Consider the following 23,344-nt stretch of genomic DNA (forward strand, 5'->3'; position numbering starts at 1 on the left):
TTCCGAAGTGTGGCATTTCCGAGGGCTAGACTGATACTATTGCCACAAATGTTAACAGTTCAGAATATGCCAATTTCTCCTAGAAGCCATTTATGTCTCTATCATATGAACTTTTGTTCAGTGGTTTCATAAAAAGACTTTGTACAAGTCTTCAGTAAATCATTGTAATCTTATCTCAAAGAATTATTTATGTAGCATCTCTGTGGTAGAGATCATGCCAAATTCCTGCTGGGATCTCCTGCCCCTCCCCGAGTGCCGCGCACAGGGCAGGCACTCAACAAATGCCAAACGGCCGCCTCCCCAAGGTGGATGAATGGACACTGAGTGTGCAGGCTCCTGATAGTGCGAGGCTTCTGAATGTCTCTGAGTTTGCTTTTCACAGTTTTAGAGGTGTGTAGCCATGTCCTCTGGAATCCTCTGACCTTCTAGATTAAAATGTCTTGATATTTTTAGACTCTTCCATGTCAGCAATTGTTCCCATCATCTGATCACTTTAGATGCAGATATCCATGTGCACTGTGGTAAAAAGAGCATGTTTTTAGGGGCAGAGGGCCTACAGTTTGAATACTGGCTTCGCATTTACCAACTGTGCAATGCTGGACAAATTGAACTCTATGACTCTCAGTTCTCTCATGTATAAAATTCCTCATTAACTCACTGGGTAGTTGAGAGAATTGAATGACTTGATTTTCTTGAACTTAGAGCCTGGTATATGTTAACTGTTTAAAACGCCTTTGTTGTCTTCTTCTTACATCAATTTTCTAGGTCTATTATGTTTTCCCAGTGGAATGGAAACCAGAAATGCTCTAATATCTAAGTTATGGTCATAACATATTGCTATATAGAGTAAGATGATGCCTTCTGTTTATTTTTAAATTACCTTTACATATTACCAATATTTTAGTGGCCTTTTGAGTTTTTGAACCAGTACACTGGGGTAGTAGCTTTAGAGTATCGTCCCTATAATGGCTCAAATGGTCAAACATTTGGTTGTATTTACAAAATCTGAAACGTGTGTGTATGTGTATGTGTTTGTGTGTGTTTGAGTTTATCAGGTGAGGTGGTAAGCACCACCTTCTTTTCTAGTTGAAAGTATTTCTTTGGACTCTTAGCAATATCCTTTTATCCAACTAGCTCTTTATTTTTAATAGGTTTTAGACTTCTAAATTCTCTAGACCAGGAGGTGCATGGCTGAGAGTGTCTTCTTAAAATCTGCAGTCCTGGAAGCCTGGGGAAATGGGTCATTTCAAAAAGAATTAACTCTCAACACACCAGGAGAAACTCAGTCCCAATAACTATAGTGTGTGATATTCTAGGACGGGAATAGTGTATTACTCATCTTTGCATTCTTTAACTCCTAGCAAGGTGCCTGGCACAGGGCAGTTGCCTGATAAATATTTGGTGAGTTGTATTAAACAAAAATACCACAGTTTCCTTAAACATAGAATGGAGGTTGGGCAAACCTTCTTGACAATATGGAAAGAAGTTAGGTCACAGAAGTTCTACAGACAGTGTAAATAAAACGAAAAAAAAAAAGTGAAACATTTCCTAAGCTGAATATTTCTATACATCATGGGGATGCTTCAAAAACACTAAGAATGAACATTTAAAGAGGGTTGACCAAGGATCATTTTAGTGCCTTGTAGTTGGCACTTTTTCAGACAAGTGTGTTCTGAAATCAAAATCATTAATCTGAGGCCTTTGGGTGCCCCTGAAATAAATTTCTTTCAGGATAGATAGCATGCATGCTCAAGGGAGAGTAGCATTGGTTTAGGAAGCATGGTGTCCTTTCCCCTTCTCTTCCCTTCCATTCACTTCCCTTCCTCTCTCTTCCTTTCCCCTCCCCTCCCTTCCCTTCTGCTGAGAAGGAATAAAGATGACATGGTTACTTTCTGAAGGAGCTTACAGCTCTCCCCTTTCTACACTTCTGTCATCAAATTCTTCAATTTCTATTCTGTATTGTAGTTAGTTACAAAGTTATAAACTATTTATAAGTAATAAATGCTTTTCAAGGTAAACTCTTTTCTAATTAATATTGTATTCTTGGTTTCTCTCTATATAACACTCTTTCTTGTAAATAAGAGATGCTTAAATAGTCGATAAATTAAGGAAGAAGACGAACACTCAACAACAAATTGTTATATAAGAAAAGGTGAAATAAGTGCCAAAATACAAAAATTACTATGGGGTAATATGGAAGATAGTACAGAACAGTGGTCAAGGACTTGGGCTCTGAAGCTAAACTCCCTAGGGCCAATCCTTCCTTTGTCTCTTCTTGGCTGTACAATCTGAGATAAGTTATTAAACTCGATGTGCATCAGTTTTCTCACCTGTAAAAATGTGGATAATAGTATCCATCAGGGATGTTGGGAGAATCAAAGAAAATAGCTTTGAAAGTATTCTGGAAAAAATAACAATTCTATACTCTAAATAAAGAGTGTTAGTATATATTACTAGGTCCAGTAATACGTACCCACAAGTTTAGAGCTCTTAGCATCCAGTGCTTTCACTCACGCTACGAGAATCATACAAAGAAGCAGAATCAATGCTTTCCTTAGCACATACAGCACTGGGCATATCTTGGAATAAAGAATAGCGCTCTTTACACGTACCCTGATGTGTAGCTAGGTGGTCCTTGGATGAACCTTAGGCTTCCTTTGCATCTGCCCGCCTCTTTTATAGTCTACGTCCTAGCCCCTCAATGACTAATTGAGACATGACCTCTTGTCAAGATTTCCACCATTTCCACTATTCTTCCCTCTCAGTAAATGACCTCACTATTATCTTTACAAAGAAAGAGTAGAGCCATCTAATTCAGTCACTCAGGCCTATCCGATGCATGACCCTAATTTGATATCCTCTTCCGGTTAGTCTTGTTCTCTGAGTAAGAAGCTTCCCTCCACAATTCTTCTCGTCAGTAATCTTGACTCAAAAAGCATAACTGTATTATTGAATTCTTACAATTGCTGCATATTGTGTCAGTCCTTTCCATATATTATCTCTCTTATGCCTTACAACAACCCTACATGGGTGGAACTATTATTGTTTCTACGTTACAAAGAAACAGATTACAATAAAACAGACTTTAATAGGTTAAGCAACTTTGCCAAAGATTACACAGGCTATCAAAAACTCACATCCAGATTCCAAGGCCTCCTTTCTTAACCATTACCATATTCTGCCTCCTCATTCCACTGATGATTTTGCTAGAGTACTTTCTAAAAAGGTGACTTCTGAGGGCCTATTTTCCTATCCAACTTTTCTTTCTAACATGCTTAATTTGTTCTTTCCCCTTCTGCTTTTGGTTGGCTCAGGTCTCCTACATTGCATAAAATTTCTTTTGACTCTGTTGACCTCTTAGTAACTGTCATATTCTTTTTTCCTTTGCTTCCAAACTTTGCAAATAGTGCTCTATTCTTACATAACCTACTCTGTCTCTCATGAAGTTTGAACAGTGCCCTGATATCACTTTTAAAATAATCTTTTCAATAATCACCAGTGATCTATTTCCCAAATCCTCAAAGCCTAATCAATTCTCATCCCTCAAATTTTCTCCCCAAATTAGTATCTCCCTGATTTTATACACTGGTTTTAACAGTCGGTATTCTATTCTGAGCCTCATGTTTATACTCACCTTTCTCTCTCCATTATTCCCTCTACAGCAATGGATCTCAAACCAGCATCTTTAACCCTAAATTCTCCCTTAAACCTCTGATTCCACATTTCTAGCTTCTTATAGAATGTTGCTATCTCAAATTTAATTCATTTATAGCTGTATTCATATTTCTTTCCAATACAGACCCTTTGCTGAACAGCAACATCTCTTTCTATCACATTATTAATTGCTCCTATCACTATTCTCCCTTAGCATTTTAAAAATTTCTTTATTAGACATTTATTTCTCTGTAATATAGTAGAATGTGTTGCTTCCATTGGTATATAAGCCTCTTGTGAAGCGTGATCTTGTAATAGCATCAGTACAGTATTTCTCAATACTTATTTGTTGAATAAATGAAGTAATCATTCTTTCAGTCTTAAATATTAAAATAATATTTGATTTTTCCTTTTCTTCATTTCTGCATCAAATTATATATTAGGTTCTAGGTTTTAATGTTTCTGTTTCTTTGCTTTTGCCCTTTCCTTCCTTCTCAGTGGATACCTCATGAATTCAAATCCTTGCCCTAGTAAGGCTGAACTATTGCAATAGTCTTCTAGCTGCTCTTCCTATCCCTAGTTTGCTTTCTTGTCAATCAATAATGTTTATAGCTATAATATTATCATCTCATTTCCATCACGGCAATCCCTGGTTTAAGAATCCAAACTGGCTCCCTGTTGATGACCTCAAGTCCGAACAACATTGCTTGCTTTTCTTTTCTTTTCTTTCCTTCGTTTACATTATGGATTGAAAAAAATTGAAAGGAATACACAGAGTAACATATCAAATAATACAGTGGGAAACAAGCAGAAGGCAGAATGTCCCTCTCCTTCCAGCCAATTTCATCACCCAGAGGTAACCACCGTTCTGTATACTCTTAAAACATAATGGATAATAGAGCAGTTTTTTGTATGTTGATTGTTTACAAAAACAGATTTCATTATACATAAACTTTTCTGTAAGTTGCTATTTTTCACTTTAAAAATCACAGATACCTCTCTAGGGCAATGCCTGTAGATTAAACTCATTTTTAAAATGGCTGCTTAATATTTCAGAATGTATGTATTGTAATTTATTCAATTAACCCCCTAAATTTCCCTAGTAATGGACAGTTTGCTTTAATTTTTTTGTTTTGTGCCACCATCACTGTAAATATACTGCCACAATATAGTTTTCTAAAAAGACACTGTCAATTTACATGAAAAATATAAAAATCCATGTACTCTTTAGTGATGTATGATCATGCTTATTTCTCTAACTCCTCACACCAGTGGACCTCCAAAGTCTTTTTTCCTCCTGAAGGAAACAAAATATCTTATTATTGCTTAAATTTGTCTTTCCCTGACCACTAATGGAGTTAAGCATTTTTTTGCATAAGTTTGACTTTCGAATTTCCTCTTCTGTGAAATTTTTATTCACATCCTTGGCCTACCTTTCTTCCTTTTTAAAAAGTACATCAATTTGTAACAGATGTTCATAAATGGAAGGTTTTAATCCATTATCTTTTGCAAGTATTTTCTTCCTGTTAATTGTTTGTCTTTGTCTTTGCTTATGGTATGTTTTTCCACATACAAGTTAAAATTCAGGCAATCCAATTAGTTATTTGAAAAGAACTCCTTTGTTTTCAAGGTGCTCTATGGCCAGATTATGATTGTCTACTGAGACTCATTGCCTAATGCAGCTGTGTAAGCCCTCACTGCAAGGGATTCAGTTCCTCCCTGTGTCCTGACTAGGTTCATTTTCATTTTCATGACTTCAGTCAAGTTCACTCACCCTCCATGCTTGTCATGTCCAACCCAGCTTACTTTATATTTGACCTCCTCTATGAAATGGTTCATGATGAGTTCAGCCAGCAATAATCTCTCCCTTCTCTAACTAATACCTATCTCAGGTAGATACATACCACTAAGATGGAGGCAAAAAAAAAAAAAAAGAAGAGACAAAAAACATGGAGGCAAGAAGGCAGTGGGTTGTAATAAAGTGCTGGGAGAAAACAATCACCAACCAAGAATTTTATATTCAGCAAGACTGCCTTTCAAAAATGAGGGAGAGATTAAGACATTCCCAGATAAACAAAAACTGAGGGAGTTCACTGCCACTAGATGTGCCCTAAAAGGGAGCTCTTCAGACTGAAAGGAAAAGACACTAGACAGTGGATCAAAGTGGCATAAAGAAATTAAGACCTGTGGTAAAGGTAATTATATGGATAATTATAAATGGCAGAATTATTGTTTTGTATTTTTTGGTATATAACCCCAATTCTCACTTTCTACAGGTGCTATAATGCAAAACCATAAAAATTTATGATAAATCTATGGTATTGGACATACAATGTACAAAAATATAACTGTAACAAGTACAAAAAAAAGGTGGCAAATGAAGAGGTATAGGAGCAGTGTAGGTGTATGTTACTGAAGTGAAGTTAGCATTCAATCAAATATTATATATTTAGGATGTTAAATTTCAACTCCACAGGGAAAATAAAGGAAAAATACATCCATAAAGAAATGAGAAGGGATTCATATAGTACAAAAACCAAATAAATATGAAGGTAGGCATTAATGGAAGAACTGAAGCACAAAAGGGATGAGACTTACAAAGATTCAATAGGAAAATGACAAAAGAAAGTCCTGCATTATCAGTAGTTACTTTAAATGTAAATGGAGATTAGCAGAAGGTAGAGAAAATCATGACCCAACTATAAGCTGTTACAAGAGACTCACTTTAAATTCAAAGACATAAGTAGGTTGAAAGTGAAAGGATGGAAAATATCTATCTACTTATATATCGTGCAAGTAGTTACACACAGAGAGCTGGGCTAGCTACACTAAAAACAGATAAAACAGATTATAAATCAAAACCTTTACAAGGGACAATGATTGTCTATATATACTGATAAAGGGGGCAATTTAACAAGAAGACATAACAATTATAAATATATATATGCACCTTACAGCAAAGCTCCAAAATATATGAAGCAAACACTGACAGATTTGAAGGAAGAAACTGACATTTTTAACATTAATAGTAAGATATTTAATACAGCACTTTCAGTAATGGATAGAACATATAGACAGAAGCTCAATAAAGAAGTAGAAGACTTGAATGATACTCTAAACCTGTCAGACCTCATGGACATATATAGAATACATCACCTCACGGCAACAGAACACACAATCTTCTCCAATGTCGATGGATCATTCTCCAGGTGAGACCATAACTTAGGTCACAAAACAAGACTAAATAAATTAAAAAATATTGAAATTATACAATGCATCTTCTCTGACCACAACGGAATGAAGCTAGAAATCAAAAACAGAGGGAGAAATGGAAAATTCACAAATACATGGAAATTAAACAATGTACTCTTAAACTATGCATCAAAAAAGAAATCACAAAGGAAATTAGGAAATATCTTGAGGTGAATGAAAATGAAAATACTACATACCAAAACTTATGGAATATAGCAAAAGAAGTGCCAAGAGAGAAATTTATGTCTCTAAATGCTTACATTAAAAAAGAAAGATCTCAAATCAGAGATCTTGTCTCAAGATTATAAGATCTAGAAAGAGAACAAACTAAACCCAAGGTGAGCAGAAGGAAGGGAATAACGAAGATTAAAGTGGAGATAAATGAGACATAGAATAAAAGAAAAAAACCAACATACAGAAACAATAAAACCATAAGTTGATTCTTTGAAAAGATCAATAAAAGGAAAAGAAAAAAAACTTGAGCTAGACTGACAAAGCAAAAAGAGAGAGGAAGACACCAATAACTAAAAGAGGAAATAAAAAGGGGGACATTACTATGCACCCCATAAAAATAAAAAGGACTGTAAGAGAATACTATGAACATGCGTATACCAACAAATTGGATCCAATAGCCTAGATGAAATGGACGAATTCCTAGAAATACACAAATTACCCACACTGACTCTAGAAGAAATAGAAGACCTCAACAAACCTATGACAAGAGGGTGTAATCAGTAATAAAAATCCTCCCAATAAAGAAAAGCCCAGGACCAGGTGGCATCACAGGTGAATTTTACCAAACATTCCAAGAAGAATTAACACCATTCTGCTCAAAGCCTTTCAAATAATTGAACAGCAGGGAACACTTCCTACTTCATTCTAACCTCATTCCAAAGCCAAATAAAGATACAACTAGAAAAGAAAATTACATACTAATATGTCTTATAACTATAGATGCCCAAATTCCCAAACCGAATCCAACAACTTGCAGACTGAATCCAACAACAGATTAAAAGAATTATACACCATGATCAAGTGTGATTTATCTCTGGTGTGCAAGGTTGGTTCAACATAAGAAAATCAATTAATGTAATACACAGCATTAACAGAAAGAGGAAAAAAAAAAACATGATCACCTCAATTGATGCAGAAAAGGCATTTGACAAAACATAGTTCCTTTTCTCAATAAAACACTTAGAACCTTAGGAATGGAAGAAAACTCCTTAGAAATGATTAAGGGCATACAAGAAAATACCACAGCTAATATCCTACTTAATGGAGAAAATCTGAGAGCTTTTCTTCTGAGATCAGGAAGAAGAAAATAATGCCTACTGTCATCACTGTAATTCAACATTGTGCTGGTAGTTCTAGCTAGAGCAAATATGCAAGAAAAAGAAATAAAAGGCATCCAAATTGGAAAGCAAGAAGTAAATCTTTCCCTATTTGTTAGATGACATGATCTTATACACAGAACGTCCTGAGAAGCCCATAATAAAGCTCCTAGAGTTAAGAAATGAATTCAGCAAGCTGCAGGTTACAAGATCAATAACCCATAATATCAAAACCCCAAAATCAAGTGATTTTATAAACTGGCAATGAACAATCAGAAGAAGAGCTCAAGAAAAAAATTCCATTTACAATAGCAACTAAAAGAATTAAATATCTAAGAATACATCTAACCAAGATGTAAAAAACTTGTACACAGAAAACTACAAAGCATTGCTAAAAGAAATCAAAGAAGACCTAAATAAATGGATGGACATTCTATGTTCATGGGTTGGAAGACTGCATATTGTTAAGATGTCCATTCTACCCAAAGCAATTTACAGATTCATCACAATCCCAATTGAAATTCCAACAGCCTTCTTTGCATAAATGGAAAAGCCTATCATCAAATTTATATAGAAGGATAAGGGGCCTAAATAGACAAAGCCATCTTGAAAAAGAATAAAGCTGAAGAACTCACTCTTACTGATCTTAAAACTTATTACCCAGGTATAGTAATTAAAACAGTATAGTACCAGTACAAGGACAGACATATAGACCAATGGAATAGAATTGAGAGCTCAGAAGAAATCAAACCTCATATTTATGGCCAACTGATTTTTTGACAAAGGGGGAAGGGACCATTTAATTGGGAAAGAATAGTCTTTTCCACAAATGGTGCTGGGAAAACTGGATGTCCATATGCAAAAGAATAAATGTGGGCCCCTACCTCACACCATATATGAAAACAAACTCAAAATAGATCAAAGACCTATATATAAGAGCTTGAAGTATAAAACTCCTAGGAGAAAACATAGGAAGCATCTTTAGGATCATGTGCTAAATGATGGTTTTTTAGACTTTAAACCCAAATCACAAGTTGCAACAACAAAAATGTAGATAAATGGGACCTTATTGACATTAAAAACTTTTGTTCCTCAAAGAACTTTATCATGAAAGTAAAATGACAACCTACACAATGGGAGATATTTGGAAAACACATATCCAATAGAGTTTAGTATCCAGAATATATAAAGAAAACCTTCAACTCAACAACAAGAAGACAAACAACACAATTGGAAAATGAACAAAAGGCTTGAATAGACATTTCTCCCAATGAGATATACAAATGGCCAAAAAGCATATGAATAGATACTCAACATGATTAACCATAAGGGAAATGCAAATCAAAACTACAATGAGATACCATTTACACCCACTAGAATGGATCCTATTTAAAAAAAATGGAAAATTACAAGAGTTGGAAAGGGTATGGAGAAACAGAAAAACTCATTCATTGCTGGTGAGAATGTGAATGGTGAAGTCTCTGTGGAAGACATTTTGGCAGTTCCTCAGAAATTTAAGAATAGAATTACCATAAGATCCAGCAATCCCACTTCTAGGTATTTACCCAAAAGAAGAAAAAGCAGGGCGCAAAACAGATATTTGTACACCAATGTTCACGGTGGCATTATTCGCAATTACTGAAAGATGGAAGCAACCCAAATGTCCTTCGATCAATGAATGGATAAACAAAATGTGTAGATACACACAATGTAATATTATTCAGCCCTAAAAGGGAATGAAGTTCTGATACATGCAACAAAATAGATGAAACTTGGCAATATGTTGAGTCAAATAAGCCAGACATAAAAGGACAAATATTGTATGATCTTACTGATATGAAACAATTAGTATAAGCAAACTCATTGAGTCAGAATCTAGAATACAGTTTACCAGGGGCTGGGATAAAGGTAAAGAATCAGGAGCTAAGGCTTTAAATGTAGAATTTCTGTTTGGGATGATGGAAAAGCATAGGTAATGGATGGTGGTGATGGTAGCACAACACTATGAATGTAATTAACAGCATTGAATTGTATATTTGATTGTGGTTAGAAGGGGAGATTTTAGGTTTTATATATGTTACTGGAATAAAAATTTAAAACAAACAATTCAATGGGACCGCAAAATATGGTTATTGAACCCTTAGTTAAACCTTGGACTATAGTTAATAGTATAACTATAAAAGTGTGCTTTTATCAATTGTAACAAATGTTCCACACAAATGGAAGGTGTTAACAATAGGAAACACTGTATTTTATGCATGATTTTTCTGTAAACTCACAACTTCTCTGATACAAAGAAAGAAAAAGAACACAACTCTTTTTAATAGTTATAAATATTACAATTGTGAGTAAAGAACTGCTTTCAGTATGTAGTAAATAATGCTTTATATTCATGAACAGTTCTGTAAGACTTCTGAAACTGTATCTGGATTATTATTTGACACAGAAAAAAACATGAATACATTAAGAAAAACTGTCCATTTATATCGGTATTTGTAGCTATCATTGTGACTCATACTTTTTTAATTCCAGTTTTTAAAAAATAATTTTTAGGGAGTAAAAATGCTGGAAAAATAAAGAACAGAAAAAGTAGGGAAGCTTATGCTTACAAGTAATAATAATGCGTAATTTGTGAGCTGTGCCCATGTTCAGGGAAGGCAATTTACAGTATTACATGGAAAATTTTCAGCAACTGAAATGTTTTGAATAGTTATAGAATTTTAGAGTGAGAGGGCTTGACTAGGAATTATTAAAAAAAAACTGCTTATTTTTTTCGCCTTTACTATGTCCCTCTATCTTTTAGAATTTCAGTTTAATCATCAATTAAATAAGAACAGTGTCTTTCCTCACAGGCTTAACATGAAGATCAGATGGGTGAGAGAACTCATAATACATGGAAGAACTTTGTAAATTTTAAAGTACACTACATATATAAGGAGTGATATTGTTAGTACTGAGTTGTGTGATGACTTGATATCACACTGTGTGGTAACTATCCTTTCATTGACTAGATAATTATTGGCCATCTGTTCATATGTCAGCCATGTCCTTCTCAATGACCAAAATACATTGCTATATAAGACACACCCCTCACCTCAAGGAGCTTTCACAGGTCAGGAGTGGACAAAAACAAAAACAAAAACATTGACAGAAGAAATTTATTCAAATGATAGGAAGAGACCCTAAAGAAACAATATAGAACAGAAGGCAATAGAGGAGTAAAGTTCTAGAGGGACTCAAGGGGAAAAGGATGGAGCATGCAAGTTGTGATTAGAAAACCTTGAAGCCTGAAGACTGCAAACAGTCCACTGTTGGTTATGTACTATCTCTGGGAAGTGGAAGCATAGGTAAAATCGTCTTGGTATGGTGTCGATGTACAGAAGCCTTACACATCAGATGATGGTATGTGGCCCTAATTGTTTAAAATCTCTTCCACCCTGACATTCTGTGAATTTGTTACTAAAGAGATCAATGTTGGATTTCTGCAGAGATGTTCAGGAGAAAGGTAGGAACAACATCCAAATTTCAAGAGGCAGTATAGTGAAGAGGTGATGCAAAAGGCAAGGAAGAGGTTGAGAATACTCTGCCTAAGACAAGCTTTGAAGGAACAGAGATTAGTTAAGAGATATAAGAAGAGATTTTTTAATCTCAGTATAGGGTTGATCTGACCACCAGAGAGGAAGAGGTAATAGATACAAAGACAGGGGGAGGCAAAAAAAAAAAAAAAAAAAAAAAAAAAAAGTATAAGGGCTTAGAAAAGGAAAAGTAGGGGGTGCTTTACAGCAGGATAGAAGGAAGATAGATAAAGTAAAGATATAGAGAAGTTCTGAGTCAAGAGGATGAGGACTTCATTGCATAAGGAATTAGTTTGCTGGGAATGGTGGCCCAGAACAGACATTTATTCCATGCCAGAAAATGTGAGTACTGCTATTTAGTACTTTGTATGCAGTCACAGTGCATAAAACCATTGTATAATGAGGGGCGATCTTACTTCACTGCAGACTGCATATAACCAAAGGGAAAGGGGTTACCATTTACCTTGCAGGAAGTCTTCTCTTCTAAGAACGGAGGCAGCGTGACTCAGCGGGCAAGACACAGGCTCGAGAGTCAGGAGTCCTTTCTAAGTTCTAACCCTGGTCTTCTCCAGCTTGTGACTGTGGTGAAGTCACTTAATTTCTCTGTGCCTCGATTTCTCCATCTGCAAAATATGAAAACCAATATCAAGCACTTAGTGCTTAAAACCGACCCATTAGGAAGAAAAATAATTACTTGCAACTGGCAGTAATGATCTTACAGCTTCCTCTAGAGATCAAATGTCCTTTTATATCCATGGACAATCCCCCTTCTGAATTACTCTCCTAGAATTGAGTCCTGTTCTTTTGTCTCTGAGAAATCGTCTTTCCTGGGACCTGGTCAGATGGTTCTGTCTGGGTCCAGCAGGCCCAGAAAGTCTCATTCCCTGGGAACTAAGTCAGTTCTGCAGACTGTGAGAGATTCTGCTCTATTTGAAAAGGTTCCATGAGTTTTTGGCTTAAGTGGATGCCTTTGGGGCATTCTTAAGTGGACTATTTTCTAGATCTAAGGTGGAATCAGCCCACACATCAATATGCCAGGGGTCGCAAACTGGAACCTGCATTGTGAACATTATTTGTTCTGTGATTTCTCCAGGAACTTCAGAAGTTATAGAACTGGGCTAGTCTCCTAAAGTTACAGAGCCAGAAGATCTGCAAAATTTTTTTTATCGAATATGTCATTCAGCCATCAACCAAACTTTATGCTAATTTTATAAATGAAGAGACGGACACTAGGGGAGTTGAAATATTTACTCAAAGCTATGCAGCTAGTCAGAACAGAGACCACTGAAACTAAAATCTCATTTGCAAATCTAGCACTCCTCCCATTGCAATAAATCCTGTTGAAACAAATTCTCAGGCCAAATCCTAAAGGGGTGAGCCACAGAGCAAGAAATTTAAGTCCTGGTTGTCCTGGAGGAGACTGTGGGTGATGAGGTGGTGCTGGGGTGTAAGGAAGACAAACTTGCCTCTCACAATTTCTATGTATAGCAGTTCAAAAGTTTTGAGTGCTTATGGATCTTGAGTTTTACTAGAACAAAAACCTTTGCAATGTTTTAAATATCCTTACAGGTCAAATGAAGTAAGAGCATGGAAATGCTTGTAGGTGATGCTCTCTAGAATTTACAATTTAATATTGACATTTGAGTTAATCAGCTTAAAATGGTTAACCATTACGACATTTGTAACATTAAAATATTATATCAACTCTCTCTGTGATTTTTCATTAGAGCAACAAGTTGCTACATAGTTAAGTAAGAAACAAAGGGACTTATTATAGGGTAGTTTTTTCCAGAACTCAGCAATCCCTTCCTTTGAACAGAAAATTGACAAGCCTGATCTTCTGTTGACCATTAGGAACTGAGCTGTGAATCCTTTCCTCAAATACTTCCTTTTTCTAAGGAATAATTTGATCCACACAAACAATAAATATTTGAACATGTATGTGTTGCCAAGAATATAATAATACAGATTACAGAAGATTTACACTGATTCTTGGTTCTCCAAAACAGAAAGGAACTAGGCCAGATTTTTCTTTATTCTTTTCAACTTCTTGAAAAAAGAATGTTTCCACACCCCTTCTTTTGGCTATAATCATTTTCCTGAAACACTATTAGTAGCTTTTCATCTGTCCAATCGTCTGGACTGTGAATGACTTCAAATCAAGCACTACTTTTTTTAAATTTTATTTTGAAATAAATTCAAAGTTATAGGAACAGTTGCAAAAACAATACAAACCTCAGACACAGAACTCCAGCATACCCTCCCCACTCTCCCGATAACCCGATCCACCAAATTTAACATCCTGTCACACCACCATTTCTTTCTTTCCCTCCCTCCCTCCCTCCCTATCATCCATCATCTATTGCTCTGTCTTCTGAACATATGAGAGCAAGCTGCACACATCCTTGAACATACACTATAATTCACATGTACAATTCCCATGAACAAGAACATTCTTTTATGCAATCCCATTAAGCACAGGTAAGAAGTTCAAGAAATTCAACATTGATACAAAGCTTACATTCCATATTTCCTTTTTTTTTTTTTCTTATGTCTCAACTGTGTCCCTTTGAGCCTCCTGTCCTCCATCCTCAGATCCCATCCAGGATCATCCTTGGCATTCAATTGTCATCTATTTAGACTGTATTTTTTTTTTTTTTTCAATTGTGGAAACATATATACAGCTTGAATCTTCCCATTCCACCCCCTCCCTAGCATTCCATTAGTGGGATTAATCACATTTAGAATGCTGCAATGCTATCACCTTCCCACCTTCCATTAATAGAAATTTCCCTTCACCTCAAACAGCAACCCTACACTCATTTCTTAACTCCCCATTACCCCCCTCCCCCCCACTTCTCATAACCCATACTCTACTTTTCATCTATATGGTCATATTCTCTGATAATTTCTTTGTGTTTACTGTGGGGCTTAAATTTAACCTCTTAAATCCATAACAATCTTGTTTTTCTTTGATACCAACTTAACTTCAATAGCACACGTAAACTATGTTCCTATACTCCTCCATTCCCCCACCTTTATATAGTTCTTGTCAAAAATTACATATTTTGAAGATGGCAGACTGGTGAGCTGTATGTTTTAGTTACTCCTCCAGGAAAGTAGGTAGAAAGCCAGGAACTGCGTAGACTGGACACCACAGAGCAATCTGCGTTTGGGCATACTTCATACAACACTCATGAAAACGTGGAACTGCTGAGATCAGCGAAATCTGTAAGTTTTTGCGGCCAGGGGACCTGCGCCCCTCCCTGCCAGGTTCAGTCCCGTGGGAGGAGGGGCTGTCAGCTCCGGGAAGAAGGGAGAACTGCAGTGGCAGCCCTTATCGGAATCTCATTCTACTGATCCAAACTCCAACCATAGATAGACTGAGACCAGACACCAGAGAATCTGAGAGCAGCCAGCCCAGCAGAGAGGAGACAGGCGTAGAAAAAAACAGCACGAAAAACTCCAAAATAAAAGCGGAGGATTTTTGGAGTTCTGGTGAACATAGAAAGGGGAAGGGCCCTGAGGCGCATATGCAAATCCCAAAGAAAAGCTGATCTCTCTGCCCTGTGGACCTTTCCTTAATGGCCCTGGTTGCTTTGCCTCTTAGCATTTCAATAACCCATTAGATCTCTGAGGAGGGCCCTTTTTTTTTTTTTTTTTTTTTTTTTTTTAATCCTTTTTTCTTTTTCTAAAGCAATTACTCTAAGAAACCCAATACAGAAAGCTTCAAAGAATTTCAATTTGGGCAGGTCAAGTCAAGAGCAGAACTAGGAGAGCTCTGAGACAAAACGCAATAATCCAGTGGCTGAGAAAATTCACTAAACACCACAACTTCCCAAGAAAAGGGGGGTGTCCACTCACAGCCATCATCCTGGTGGACAGGAAACACTCTTGCCCATCACCAGCCCCATAGCCCAGAACTGCCCCAGACAACCCAGTGTGATGGAAGTGCTTCAAATAACAGGCACACACCACAAAACTGGGCGTGGACATTAGCCTTCCCTGCAACCTCAGCTGATTGTCCCAGAGTTGGGAAGGCAGAGCAGTGTGAATTAACAAAGCCCCATTCAGCCATCATTTCAGCAGACTGGGAGCCTCCCTACACAGCCCAGCAGCCCAGAACTGCCCTGGGGGGACGGCACTCACCTGTGACATAGCACAGTCATCCCTCAACAGAGGACCCAGGGTGCACGGCCTGGAAGAGGGGCCCACTTGCAAGTCTCAGGAGCCATACGCCAATACCAAGCACTTGTGGGTCAGTGGCAGAGACAAACTGTGGCAGGACTGAACTGAAGGATTAGACTATTGCAGCAGCTTTAAAACTCTAGGATCACCAGGGAGATTTGATTGTTAGAGCCATCCCCCCCTCCCTGACTGCCCAGAAACACGCCCCATATACAGGGCAAGCAACACCAACTACACACGCAAGCTTGGTACACCAATTGGACCCCACAAGACTCACTCCCCCACTCACCAAAAAGGCAAAGCAGGGGAGAACTGGCTTGTGGAGAACAGGTGGCTCGTGGACGCCACCTGCTGGTTAGTTAGAGAAAGTGTACTCCACGAAGCTGTAGATCTGATAAATTACAGATAAGGACTTCAATTGGTCTACAAATCCTAAAAGAACCCTATCAAGTTCAGCAAATGCCATGAGGCCAAAAACAACAGAAAATTATAAAGCATATGAAAAAACCAGACGATATGGATAACCCAAGCCCAAGCACCCAAATCAAAAGACCAGAAGAGACACAGCACCTAGAGCAGCTACTCAAAGAACTAAAGATGAACAATGAGACCATAGTACGGGAGACAAAGGAAATCAAGAAGACCCTAGAAGAGCATAAAGAAGACATTGCAAGACTAAATAAAAAAATGGATGATCTTATGGAAATTAAAGAAACTGTTGACCAAATTAAAAAGATTCTGGACACTCATAGTACAAGACTAGAGGAAGTTGAACAACGAATCAGTGACCTGGAAGATGACAGAATGGAAAATGAAAGCATAAAAGAAAGAATGGGGAAAAAAATTGAAAAAATCAAAATGGACCTCAGGGATATGATAGATAATATGAAACGTCCAAATATAAGACTCATTGGTGTCCCAGAACGGGAAGAAAAGGGTAAAGGACTAGGAAGAGTATTCAAAGAAATTGTTGGGGAAAACTTCCCAAATCTTCTAAACAACATAAATACACAAATCATAAATGTTCAGCGAACCCCAAATAAAATAAATCCAAATAAACCCACTCCGAGACATATACTGATCACATTGTCAAACACAGAAGAGAAGGAGCAAGTTCTGAAAGCAGCAAGAGAAAAGCAATTCACCACATACAAAGGAAACAGCATAAGACTAAGTAGTGACTACTCAGCAGCCACCATGGAGGCGAGAAGGCAGTGGCACGATATATTTAAAATTCTGAGTGAGAAAAATTTCCAGCCAAGAATACTTTATCCAGCAAAGCTCTCCTTCAAATTTGAGGGAGAGCTTAAATTTTTCACAGACAAACAAATGCTGAGAGAATTTGGTAACAAGAGACCTGCCCTACTGGAGATACTCAAGGGAGCCCTACAGACAGAGAAACAAAGAAAGGACAGAGAGACTTGGAGAAAGGGTCAGTACTAAAGAGATTCGGTATGGGTACAATAAAGGATATTAATAGACAGAGGGGAAAAATATGACAAACATAAACCAAAGGATAAGATGGCTGATTCAAGAAATGCCTTCACGGTTATAACGTTGAATGTAAATGGATTAAACTCCCCAATTAAAAGATATAGATTCGCAGAATGGATCAAAAAAAATGAACCATCAATATGTTGCATACAAGAGACTCATCTTAGACACAGGGACACAAAGAAACTGAAAGTGAAAGGATGGAAAAAAATATTTCATGCAAGCTACAGCCAAAAGAAAGCAGGTGTAGCAATATTAATCTCAGATAAAATAGACTTCAAATGCAGGGATGTTTTGAGAGACAAAGAAGGCCACTACATACTAATAAAAGGGGCAATTCAGCAAGAAGAAATAACAATCGTAAATGTCTATGCACCCAATCAAGGTGCCACAAAATACATGAGAGAAACACTGGCAAAACTAAAGGAAGCAATTGATGTTTCCACAATAATTGTGGGAGACTTCAACACATCACTCTCTCCTATAGATAGATCAACCAGACAGAAGACCAATAAGGAAATTGAAAACCTAAACAATCTGATAAATGAATTAGATTTAACAGACATATACAGGACATTACATCCCAAATCACCAGGATACACATACTTTTCTAGTGCTCATGGAACTTTCTCCAGAATAGATCATATGCTGGGACATAAAACAAGCCTCAATAAATTTAAAAAGATTGAAATTATTGAAAGCACATTCTCTGACCACAATGGAATACAATTAGAAGTCAATAACCATCAGAGACTTAGAAAATTAACAAATACCTGGAGGTTAAACAACACACTCCTAAACAATCAGTGGGTTAAAGAAGAAATAGCAAGAGAAATTGCTAAATATATAGAGACGAATGAAAATGAGAACACAACATACCAAAACCTATGGGATGCAGCAAAAGCAGTGCTAAGGGGGAAATTTATAGCACTAAACGCATATATTAAAAAGGAAGAAGGAGCCAAAATCAAAGAACTAATGGATCAACTGAAGAAGCTAGAAAATGAACAGCAAACCAATCCTAAACCAAGTAGAAGAAAAGAAATAACAAGGATTAAAGCCGAAATAAATGACATAGAGAACAAAAAAAACAATAGAGAGGATAAATATCACCAAAAGTTGGTTCTTTGAGAAGATCAACAAGATTGACAAGCCCCTAGCTAGACTGACAAAATCAAAAAGAGAGAAGATCCATATAAACAAAATAATGAATGAAAAAGGTGACATAACTGCAGATCCTGAAGAAATTAAAAAAATTATAAGAGGATACTATGAACAACTGTATGGCAACAAAGTGGATAATGTAGAGGAAATGGACAATTTCCTGGAAACATATGAACAACCTAGACTGACCAGAGAAGAAATAGAAGACCTCAACCAACCCATCACAAGCAAAGAGATCCAATCAGTCATCAAAAATCTTCCCACAAATAAATGCCCAGGGCCAGATGGCTTCACAGGGGAATTCTACCAAACTTTCCAGAAAGAACTGACACCAATCTTACTCAAACTCTTTCAAAACATTGAAGAAAATGGAACACTACCTAACTCATTTTATGAAGCTAACATCAATCTAATACCAAAACCAGGCAAAGATGCTACAAAAAAGGAAAACTACCAGCCAATCTCCCTAATGAATATAGATGCAAAAATCCTCAACAAAATACTTGCAAATCGAATCCAAAGACACATTAAAAAAATCATACACCATGACCAAGTGGGGTTTATTCCAGGCATGCAAGGATGGTTCAACATAAGAAAATCAATCAATGTATTACAACACATTAACAAGTCAAAAGGGAAAAATCAATTGATCATCTCAATAGATGCTGAAAAAGCATTTGACAAAATCCAACATCCCTTTTTGATAAAAACACTTCAAAAGGTAGGAATTGAAGGAAACTTCCTCAACATGATAAAGAGCATATATGAAAAACCCACAGCCAGCATAGTAGTCAATGGTGAGAGACTGAAAGCCTTCCCTCTAAGATCAGGAACAAGACAAGGATGCCCGCTGTCACCACTGTTATTCAACATTGTGCTGGAAGTGCTAGCGAGGGCAATCTGGCAAGACAAAGAAATAAAAGGCATCCAAATTGGAAAAGAAGAAGTAAAACTGTCATTGTTTGCAGATGATATGATCTTATATCTAGAAAACCCTGAGAAATCAACGATACACCTACTAGAGCTAATAAACAAATTTAGCAAAGTAGCAGGATACAAGGTTAATGCACATAAGTCAGTAATGTTTCTATATGCTAGAAATGAACAAACTGAAGAGACACTCAAGAAAAAGATACCATTTTCAATAGCAACTAAAAAAATCAAGTACCTAGGAATAAACTTAACCAAAGATGTAAAAGACCTATACAAAGAAAACTACATAACTCTAGTAAAAGAAATAGAAGGGACCTTAAAAGATGGAAAAATATTCCATGTTCATGGATAGGAAGACTAAATGTCATTAAGATGTCAATTCTACCCAAACTCATCTACAGATTCAATGCAATCCCAATCAAAATTCCAACAACCTACTTTGCAGACTTGGAAAAGCTAGTTATCAAATTTATTTGGAAAGGGAAGATGCCTCGAATTGCTAAAGACACTCTAAAAAAGAAAAACAAAGTGGGAGGATTTACACTCCCTGAGTTTGAAGCTTGTTATAAAGCCACAGTTGCCAAAACAGCATGGTACTGGCACAAAGATAGACATATAGATCAATGGAATTGAATTGAGAATTCAGAGATAGACCCTCAGATCTATGGCCGACTGATCTTTGATAAGGCCCCCAAAGTCACTGAACTGAGTCATAATGGTCTTTTCAACAAATGGGGCTGGGAGAGTTGGATATCCATATCCAAAAGAATGAAAGAGGACCCCTACCTCACCCCCTACACAAAAATTAACTCAAAATAGACCAAAGATCTCAATATAAAAGAAAGTACCATAAAACTCCTAGAAGATAATGTAGGAAAACATCTTCAAGACCTTGTATTAGGCAGCCACTTCCTAGACTTTACACCCAAAGCACAAGCAACAAAAGAGAAAATAGATAAATGGGAATTCCTCAAGCTTAGAAGTTTCTGCACCTCAAAGGAATTTCTCAAAAAGGTAAAGAGGCAGCCAACTCAATGGGAAAAAATTTTTGGAAACCATGTATCTGACAAAAGACTGATATCCTGCATATATAAAGAAATCCTACAACTCAATGACAGTAGTACAGTCGGCCCAATTATAAAATGGGCAAAAGATATGAAAAGACAGTTCTCTGAAGAGGAAATACAAATGGCCAAGAAACACATGAAAAAATGTTCAGCTTCACTAGCTATTAGAGAGATGCAAATTAAGACCACAATGAGATACCATCTAACACCGGTTAGAATGGCTGCCATTAAACAAACAGGAAACTACAAATGCTGGAGGGGATGTGGAGAAATTGGAACTCTTATTCACTGTTGGTGGGACTGTATAATGGTTCAGCCACTCTGGAAGTCAGTCTGGCAGTTCCTTAGAAAACTAGATGTAGAGCTACCATTCGATCCAGCGATTGCACTTCTCGGTATATACCCGGAAGATCGGAAAGCAGTGACACGAACAGATATCTGCACGCCAATGTTCATAGCAGCATTATTCAAAATTGCCAAGAGATGGAAACAACCCAAATGTCCTTCAAGAGATGAGTGGATAAATAAAATGTGGTATATACACACGATGGAATACTACGCGGCAGTAAGAAGGAACGATCTCGTGAAACATATGACAACATGGATGAACCTTGAAGACATAATGCTGAGCGAAATAAGCCAGGCACAAAAAGAGAAATATTATATGCTACCACTAATGTGAATTTTGAAAAATGTAAAACAAATGGCTTATAATGTAGAATGTAGGGGAACTAGCAATAGAGAGCAATTAAGGAAGGGGGAACAATAATCCAAGGAGAACAGATAAGCTATTTAACGTTCTGGGGATGCCCAGGAATGACTATGGTCTGTTAATTTCTGATGGATATAGTAGGAGCAAATTCACAGAAATGTTGCTGTATTAGGTAACTTTCTTGGGGTAAAGTAGGAACATGTTGGAAGTTAAGCAGTTATCTTAGGTTAGTTGTCTTTATCTTACTCCCTTGTTATGGTCTCTTTGAAATGTTCTTTTATTGTACGTTTGTTTTCTTTTTAACTTTTTTTTCATACAGTTGATTTAAAAAAGAAGGGAAAGTTAAAAAAAAAAAGAAAAACAAGGGAAAAAAAAAGATGTAGTGCCCCCTTGAGGAGCCTGTGGAGAATGCAGGGGTATTTGCCTACCCCACCTCCATGGTTGCTAACATGACCACAGACATAGGGGACTGGTGGGTTGATGGGTTGAGCCCTCTACCACAGGTTTTATCCTTGGGAAGATGGTTGCTGCAAAGGAGAGGCTAGGCCTCCCTATGTTTTTGCCTAAGAGCCTCCTCCCAAATGCCTCTTTGTTGCTCAGATGTGGCCCTGTCTCTCTAGCTAAGCCAACTTGAAAGCTGAAATCACTGCCCTCCCCCCTACGTGGGATCAGACACCCAGGGGAGTGAATCTCCCTGGCAACGTGGAATATGACTCCCGGCGAGGAATGTAGACCTGGCATTGTGGGACGGAGAACATCTTCTTGACCAAAAGGGGGATGTGAAAGGAAATGAAATAAGCTTCAGTGGCAGAGAGAATCCAAAAGGAGCTGAGAGGTCACTCTGGTGGGCACTCTTACGCACACTTTAGACAACCCTTTTTAGGTTCTAAAGAATTTGGGTAGCTGGTGGTGGATACCTGAAACTATCAAACTACAACCCAGAACCCATGAATCTCGATGACAGTTGTATTAAAATGTAGCTTATGAGGGGTGACAATGGGATTGGGAAAGCCATAAGGACCACACTCCACTTTGTCTAGTTTATGGATGGATGAGTAGAAAAATAGGGGAAGGAAACAAACAGACAAAGGTACCCAGTGTTCTTTTTTACTTCAATTGCTCTTTTTCACTCTAATTATTATTCTTGTTATTTTTGTGTGTGTGCTAATGAAGGTGTCAGGGATTGATTTGGGTGATGAATGTACCACTATGTAATGGTACTGTAAACAATCGAAAGTATGATTTGTTTTGTATGACTGCGTGGTATGTGAATATATCTCAATAAAATGAAGATTAAAAAAAAAAAATTACATATTTTACATTGAGTCCAAAACCACTGATTTGTCATTAGAATTTGTGTATTTTATATCATGTAGGAAGTAAATAGTGGAGTTACAAACCAAAAATTATTAACTTCTATTTGTATTCCATTGTGGTCAGAGAATGTGCTTTGAATATATTCAATTGTTTTTTTTTTTTTTTTTAATTGAGGCTTGTTTTATGTCCCAGCATATGGTCTATTCTGGAGAAAGATCCGTGATCACCAGAGAAAAATGTGTGTCCTGGTGATTTGGGATGTAAGGTTCTATATATGTCTGCTAAAATTCTCTATATCTCTCTTTCCTTTCTTTGTTTCTCTGTTGGTAGGGCTCTCTTTAGTATCTGAAGTAGGGCAGGTCTTTTATTGGCAAATTCTCTCAGCATTTGTCTGTGAAAAATTTAAGCTCTCCCTCAAATTTGAAGGAGAGTTTTGCTGGATAAAGTATTCTTGGTTGGAAATTTTTCTCTCTCAGAATTTTAAATATGTCATGCCAGTGCCTTCTTGCCTCCACGGTGGCCGCCGAGTAGTCACTACTTAGTCTTATGCTGTTTCCTTTGTATGTGGTGAATTGCTTTTCTCTTGCTGCTTTCGGAACTTGCTCCTTCTCTTCAGTATTTGACAGTTTGATCAGAATATGTCTTGGAGTGGGTTTA

General features: G+C 37.0%; 1 protein-coding gene across 20 annotated transcripts in view; it reads right to left on the reverse strand.

Moving 5' to 3' along the window:
• The window catches only part of MYT1L (myelin transcription factor 1 like), a 578,669-nt gene that overhangs the window by 212,252 nt on the left and 343,073 nt on the right, over positions 1-23,344 (reverse strand). For all 20 annotated transcript variants that reach the window (XM_037812732.1, XM_037812728.1, XM_037812736.1 and 17 more), the window contains one exon: positions 12,276-12,435. The gene's annotated coding sequence lies outside the window, so the exon portion shown is untranslated. The remainder of the gene's footprint in view (positions 1-12,275; positions 12,436-23,344) is intronic.

This window comes from Choloepus didactylus, chromosome 20, assembly GCF_015220235.1.
Source record: "Choloepus didactylus isolate mChoDid1 chromosome 20, mChoDid1.pri, whole genome shotgun sequence".
Classification (NCBI taxonomy): domain Eukaryota; kingdom Metazoa; phylum Chordata; class Mammalia; order Pilosa; family Megalonychidae; genus Choloepus; species Choloepus didactylus.